This window comes from Triticum aestivum, chromosome 1D (assembly GCF_018294505.1).
Source record: "Triticum aestivum cultivar Chinese Spring chromosome 1D, IWGSC CS RefSeq v2.1, whole genome shotgun sequence".
Classification (NCBI taxonomy): Eukaryota; Viridiplantae; Streptophyta; class Magnoliopsida; order Poales; family Poaceae; genus Triticum; species Triticum aestivum.
The window spans coordinates 224,359,258-224,367,190 of NC_057796.1; positions in this window are offsets into that span (position 1 = coordinate 224,359,258).

Sequence of the window (7,933 nt, forward strand, 5' to 3'; positions counted from 1 at the left end):
CTGCATCTACAAGATGACATAGAGATTTGTAAAGCACACACGGATCTGAATGTTGCAGACCAGTTGACTAAAACCTCTCTCGTAAGCATAACATGATCAAACCCTAGAACTCATTGAGTGTTAATCACATGGTGATGTGAACTAGATTATTGACTCTAGTAAACTCTTGGGTATTAGTCACATGGTGATGTGAACTTTGAGTGTTAATCACTTGGTGATGTGAACTAGATTATTGACTCTAGTGCAAGTGGGAGACTGTTGGAAATATGCCCTAGAGGCAATAATGAAATGGTTATTATTGTATTTCCTTGTTCATGATAATTGTCTGTTGTTCATGCTATAATTGTATTAACTGGAAACCGTAATACATGTGTGAATACATAAACCACAACATGTCCCTAGTAAGCCTCTAGTTGACTAGCTCCTTGATCAATAGATGGTTATGGTTTCCTGACCATGGACATTGGATGTCATTGATAATGGGATCACATCATTAGGAGAATGATGCGATGGACAAGACCCAATCCTAAGCGTAGCACAAGATCGTGTAGTTCGTTTGCTAGAGCTTTTCTAATGTCAAGTATCATTTCCTTAGACCATGAGATTGTGCAACTCCCGGATACCGTAGGAATGCTTTGGGTGTACCAAACGTCACAACGTAACTGGGTGGCTATAAAGGTGCACTACGGGTATCTCCGAAAGTGTCTGTTGGGTTGGCACGAATCGAGACTGGGATTTGTCACTCCGTATGACGGAGAGGTATCTCTGGGCCCACTCGGTAATGCATCATCATAATGAGCTCAATGTGACCAAGTGTTTGGTCACGGGATCATGCATTACGGTACGAGTAAAGTGACTTGCCGGTAACGAGATTGAACAAGGTATTGGGATACCGACGATCGAATCTCGGGCAAGTAACGTACCGATTGACAAAGGGAATTGTATACGGGATTGATTAAATCCTCGACATCGTGGTTCATCCGATGAGATCATCGTGGAACATGTGGGAGCCAACATGGGTATCCAGATCCCGCTGTTGGTTATTGACCGGAGAGTCGTCTCGGTCATGTCTGCATGTCTCCCGAACCCGTAGGGTCTACACGCTTAAGGTTCGGTGATGCTAGGGTTGTAGAGATATTAGTATGCGGAAATCCGAAAGTCGTTCGGAGTCCCTGATGAGATCCCGGACGTCACGAGGAGTTCCGGAATGGTCCGGAGGTAAAGATTTATATATGGGAAGTCCTATTTTGGCCACCGGAAAATGTTCGGGATTTTTCGGTATTGTACCGGGAAGGTTCTAGAAGGTTCCAAAGTGGGGCCCACCTGCATGGGGGGACCCACATGAACGTGGGTAGTGGGGGCAAGGCCCCACACCCCTGGTCAAGGCGCACCAAGATCCCACCTTAGAAGGAATAAGATCATATCCCGAAGGGATAAGATCAAGATCCCTAAAAAAGGGGGGTAACAATCGGTGGGGAAGGGAAATGATGGGATTTCTTTCCCCACCTTTGCCAACGCCCCAATGGACTTGGAGGGCAAGAAACCAGCCCCCTCCACCCCTATATATAGTGGGGAGGCGCTTGGGAGCAGCACCCCAAGCCCTGGCGCCTCCCTCCCTCCCGTGACACCTCTTCCTCCCCGCTTGCGCTTGGCGAAGCCCTGCCGGGATCCCGCTACTTCCACCACCACGCCGTCGTGCTGCTGGATCTCCATCAACTTCTCCTCCCCCCTTGCTGGATCAAGAAGGAGGAGACGTCCCCGCTCCGTACATGTGTTGAACGCGGAGGTGCCGTCCGTTCGGCGCTAGGATCATCGGTGATTTGGATCACGACGAGTACGACTCGATCAACCCCGTTCTCTTGAACGCTTCCGCGCGCGATCTACAAGGGTATGTAGATGCACTCCCCTCTCTCTCGTTGCTAGATGACTCCATAGATTGATCTTGGTGATACGTAGAAAATTTTAAATTTCTGCTACGTTCCCCAACACTTACCACAGCGCCAAGGCCCAGCCTCCCCTCGGCCCATCCGCGCGAACCCAGCTCTGCCAGCCCACTGTGAGCAGCCGCCCCCCCGTGCACTGTTGGGCTAGCCAGTTTCGGCCCGTATAGTGTTTTTAGCTCTGGACGGATTTAATCAATTATCCCATGATTTAATGTTTTACAGAAAAACCCTCCATGTTCATGCATTTAATATCTCATAAACTGTGCATCAGATTAAAATACTTCTTATATGAAAATTGTCTAGAATTTCATCTAGTTTCATGATATGCTGCTCTCATCCAGGTTTAAAATGTTTAAACTTTCTGTTTATTTAATTTGCTTAAATGCCATGTTAAAATGATTTATTTCATAACTAATTAACCGTAACTCGGATTTAAATAAACTTTATACGTAAATGGGGTAGAAAGATGCATAGAATAACATGGTGCATTTATTTTCCTGTGTAACAACAATAAAATATGGTTTTAGGGCAGAACAGTACCAAATCTAAAATATGGACATGAGGATTTTCCGGAATTGTTGTTTGTTATTTCCGTCCTCATTTAACTTTCTTAAATAGTTAGTTTACTTATGCTTCACCCCTTGCCATGTTTAATAACATTTAATATTGTTGGGTACATAAACAAGAGCGAACTAAATAACTTGAATGTGGTGTTTCGTCAATATGCAACTCGTTGCATATTGAGCTTCACTTAATTTGTAGTATTGTTTGTGCACTTTGCCATGCCATGCCTCATTAAACCGGACATGCATCATACTTGATTGTGCATCATGTCATGTTTATGTGATGGTTGTTTACTATGTTGTTTGTTTCTTTCCGGGTTGCTTCTCCCGTTAGCTTCGGTTTCGTTCCGGAGTTGTGACGGTTCGTTCGACTATGTCCGTTTGTCTTCTTCATGGACTCGTTCTTCTTCCTTGCGGGATCTCAGGCAAGATGACCATACCCTCGAAATCACTTCTATCTTTGCTTGCTATCTGTTCGATCTATTGCTATGCTGCGCTACCTACCACTTGCTATATCATGCCTCCCATATTGCCATGTGAAGCCTCTAATCCACTCTTCCTAGCAAACCGTTGTTTGGCTATGTTACCGCTTTTGCTCAGCCCCTCTTATAGCGTTGTTAGTTGCAGGTGAAGTTGAAGATTGCTCCATGTTGGAACATGATTATGTTGGGATATCACAATATCTCTTATTTAATTAATGCATCTATATACTTGGTAAAGGGTGGAAGGCTCGGCCTTATGCCTGGTGTTTTGTTCCACTCTTGCCGCCCTAGTTTCCGTCATACCGGTGTTATGTTCCTTGATTTTGCGTTCGTTATGCGGTTGGGTGATTTATGGGACCCCCTCGACAGTTCGCTTTGAATAAAACTCCTCCAGCAAGGCCGAACCTTGGTTTTAGCATTTGCCACCTAAGCCTTTTTCTCTTGGGTTCTGCAGACTCAAGGGTCATCTTTATTTTAAACCCCCAGGCCAGTGCTCCTCTGAGTGTTGGTCCAACCCGTCAGTCGCCGGTGGCCACCAGGGGCAACTCTGGGCTCGCCTATCGGAAGCTTGGACAATCCGGTGTGCCCTGAGAACGAGATATGTGCAGCTCCTATCAGGATTTGTCGGCACATTCGGGCGGCTTTGCTGGTCTTGTTTTACCATTGTCGAAATGTCTTGTAAACCGGGATTCCAAGACTGATCGGGTCTTCCCGGGAGAAGGTTTATCCTTCGTTGACCTTGAGAGCTTATAATGGGCTAAGTTGGGACACCCCTGCTGGGTATAAACTTTCGAGAGCCGTGCCCGCGGTTATGTGGCAGATGGGAATTTGTTAATATCCGGTTGTAGAGAACTTGACACTCGACTTAATTAAAATGCATCAACCGTGTGTGTAGCCGTGATGGTCTCTTTTGGCGGAGTCCAGGAAGTGAACACGGCTTTTGAGTTATGTTTGACGTAAGTAGGAGTTCAGGATCACTTCTTGATCATTTCTAGCTTCATGACCGTTCCGTTGCTTTTCTTCTCGCTCTTATTTGCATATGTTAGCCACCATATATGCTTAGTGCTTGCTGCAGCTCAACCTCACTACCTTCTCCTACCCATAAGCTTAAATAGTCTTGATCTCGCGGGTGTGAGATTGCTGAGTCCTCGTGACTCACAGATACTTCCAAAACAGTTGCAGGTGCCGACGATACCAGTGCAGGTGACGCAACTGAGCTCAAGTGGGAGCTCGATGAAGATCTTGTTCGTTGTGTTGTTTCGTTTCCTGTTGATCAGTAGTGGAGCCCAGTTGGGACGATCGGGGATCTAACATTTGGGGTTGTCTTCTTTTCTTTTGGTTCCGTAGTCGGACCTATGTGTGTACTCTGATTGATGTATGATTTATTTATGTATTGTGTGAAGTGGCGATTGTAAGCCAACTCTTTATCCCATTCTTGTTCATTACATGGGATTGTGTGAAGATGACCCTTCTTGCGACATAACCACAACGTGGTTATGCCTCTAAGTCGTGCCTCGACACGTGGGAGATATAGCCGCATCGTGGGCATTACACGCGTCAGCGCACCCACTGGGTGTAGTCCTCGAGTTCCGAGTCGGCTGCTGAGCAGGCGGCTTGGAACTTCTTAGCGGGCTTTGTTTTTCTATCTTGTTCTCATTCGCTTCTCTGCCTGACTTGCAGGACTACCACAACCTCCGCGCTGCTGCCTTCAACTCCCAGGCTCGGGAGCTGACCCAGAAGAATGTTGATCTATCTGAGAGCCGGGGTGAGTGCTTCATCTTTTATCTCATGTGGGGGCGCGTCACCGCACCCACTGGGTGTAGTCCCCGAGATTCGGGCCGACTACTGAGCAGTCGGGTCGGATCTTTCTTGACGACTTCTTCCTTATTGCTTCTTTCTTCTCTGCCATGCCTGCAGCGGCCAACGCCAAACTGAGGGAGCAGCTGGGTGGGACTCAGGCCGCCCTTCGCGCTAAGGAGGCCGAGTTTGACGCCTTGGCCCAGGAGCGTGACCGCATGGCCAAGAGGCTGGCCGACCAGGAGGAGAGCCACAAGGCGGCCCTGAAGGCGGTGCAGGACAGCGAGGCCGCCCTTCAAGCTGAATATGAGACAGAGGTGGCAAGCTGGGCCGAGGCGAGGCAGTCGTTGATCAACGACTACGGCCAGATTGAAGACTTGGTTGATGGTAGGCCGCCCTCTTCTTCGTCCCTTGCTTGCCGCTTGCCGTTTGGTTCATTTTCTGACATGGTGTTTTTTCTCTTCTTTCTCTTTCTTTCATGCGCAGAGTACTTCCCTGGCTATTCTACTGCCGCCAACTAGGTCATCGAGGCCCACCGCGAGGCACAAAGGCAGGCTGGCGCCGAGATCGCACCGAACGCTCGCCGGTCGCTGGAGGAACAGCTCTTGGCGATTCAAGCCCGTCTCCAGCCGGCTCACCGCATGCTCCACCGGCTTCAGCATGTTGGGGCGCAGGTACTGGCCGCTCTCTGGCCTGGTGAGGTGATTCCCCGCACCCCCAGTCGGACTGCCGACTGGCTGGAGGTGGCGGCCGGCCGCTTCGAGGCCTGGAAGGCTTCTGTGGCTCGGTCCGGCACCAGGCGGGTGCTAGAGTTCGTCAAGGCCTGGTATCCCGAGCCGAGTTTGGACCAGCTGGCCACCTGGCGGCAGGAGGCCGACACGGAGCTGGAGCCGGTGCGGCCGGCTATCATCCAGCAAGCCTCGGCGATCGCCGACTACACCGACACCAGCGCCTTCGCTCCTGACGTGGACGACAATGGCGTTGCCCAGCCGGAGGAGTGGTTCGGGCTGAACCCGGCAGATGGCGAGGACTCGGCGGAGGAGATCGACTCCAGCGACGAGGGCGAGGAGGAGGAGGAAGAGGAGGGTGAAGACGTCGCGCCAGATGGTGGAGCGGCCGGTCAGCCTCAGCTTGACCGTGCCTCCAGCAACAAGGCACGCGCGGGTGCACCGCCTGCAGCCAGTGATGATCAAGCCGAGACCCGCCAGCCGGCCACTCCTCCAGCCGGCGCCGCCGTCTCAACCGACCAGCCCGGCTCCCCTGCTGCGCCCTTAGTCTAATCTGCTACCTCTACTTTCCTGTTTTACTACTCTTGGAACAGTATTTTGTTAAGTTTGCACAATTCCACCCACTGGGGGTGTATTCAAACTATATTGATTGCCGGCTTGTTGAAGGCCTTATGTGTAAATATTATTATGCATGCGTTTGGCTTTCCCTTGTTCTTTTCTTTTCATCCTTCGGCTGTTTCCTTTGCCGCCCTCCCTTGGTTGTCACCTTCCCAGCCGGACAGCTGCTCTACAGTCTGTGGCTGGAGAAGTGCTTGGCCAATTGGGAGGGCAAGTACTCTAGCTTTATTGGATTGTAGCGAAGTGACTGGGAGGCCGGCCAGCCGGCTGTTTTGGCAGCCGGTAGGCGTGGTTGGAGGCCGGCTTGTGTTATATAAGTTCGTTAGTCCTTAGCCGTTTTTCGTGTGGGCATCCTTTCTGCCTTTGGCTCTTGCCAGTCGGACAGTCGGTTCTTCGAGCTGCGACTTTCAACAAGAGAGGGCTCGGGTGCTGGCATACTACTTGTCTGACTTCAGGTAGAACTTTTAATATAACTTAAGGCGGCTAGTCCCCGGGCCGACTAGTCGAACCCGGTGCCAGACAGAAAATCAAATGTAATAATACATTCATGGGTATGACACTTGTCATTCATAGATAAAGGAGGGCAGTCCCCGAGTGCGCCTCGGGGGGCCCGTTGTTTCGTACTTAATACAAAAAGGTAGCATGATACATACTGCTTTTAACTGTAAAATCTTCTCGGGAGGTTGGCGTTCCATGGTCGTTCCGACTCCTTGCCGGAATCATCCCTCTTGCATGCTCTTGGCTTCTGTGCGTCGATCAGGTAGTAGGAGTCGTTGCCTAGGGCCTTGCTGACGACGAAAGGGCCTTCCCAAGGGGCCGAGAGCTTGTGTTGGCCGGCTGTTCGCTGGATCAGCCGGAGCACAAGATCGCCCTCTTGGAAGGATCTTGGCTTGACCTTCCGGTTGTGGTAACGGCGCAAACCCTGTTGGTAGATGGCGGATCGGCTGAGTGCTAACAGCCAGCCTTCTTCCAGCAGGTCGACGCCGTCTTCTTCTGCTTCCTTGGCCTCCGCCTCCGTGTACATGGTGACCCGAGGCGAGTCGAACTCGATGTCAGTTGGGATGACAGCCTCGGCACCATATACAAGGAAGAACGGAGTGAAGCCGGTTGACTTGTTTGGGGTAGTACGCAGACTCCAGAGGACAGCCGGCAGCTCATCGAGCTAGCAGCCGGCCGAACGCTCCAGTGGTACGACCAGTCGGGGCTTGATGCCGGAGAGGACGAGGCCGTTTGCTCGCTCGACCTGGCCGTTTGACTGTGGGTGGGCAACAGAAGCTAAGTCCAGTCGGATGCCCTGTGTCGCGCAGAAACGTGCCAGTGCTCCCTTGGCAAAATTTGTGCCGTTGTCGGTGATGATGCTGTGTGGCACACCATACCGAGTAGTGATGTCTACGATGAATGTCACAGCAGTTGGCCCGTTCAGCTTCTTGATTGGCTTCGCTTCAATCCACTTGGTAAATTTGTCCACGGCGACAAGCAGATGTGTCATGCCGCCGCGGGCTATCTTGAATGGGCCCACCATGTCCAGCCCCCAAACGGCAAAGGGCCAGGTGAGGGGGATGGTCTTGAGTGCAGAAGCCGGCAGGTGTTGCTTGGAACTGAAGACTTGGCATCCTTTGCAGCATTTGACTAATTCCTTGGCATCTTCCAAAGCAGTCGGCCAGAAGAAACCATGGCGGAAAGCTTTGGCGACAAGTGATCTTGAGGCTGCGTGGTGGCCGCATTCGCCTTGGTGGATATCCTTGAGGATTGCTACGCCCTTCTCTGGCTCGACGCAGCGCTGGAAGACTCCAGTGACGCTA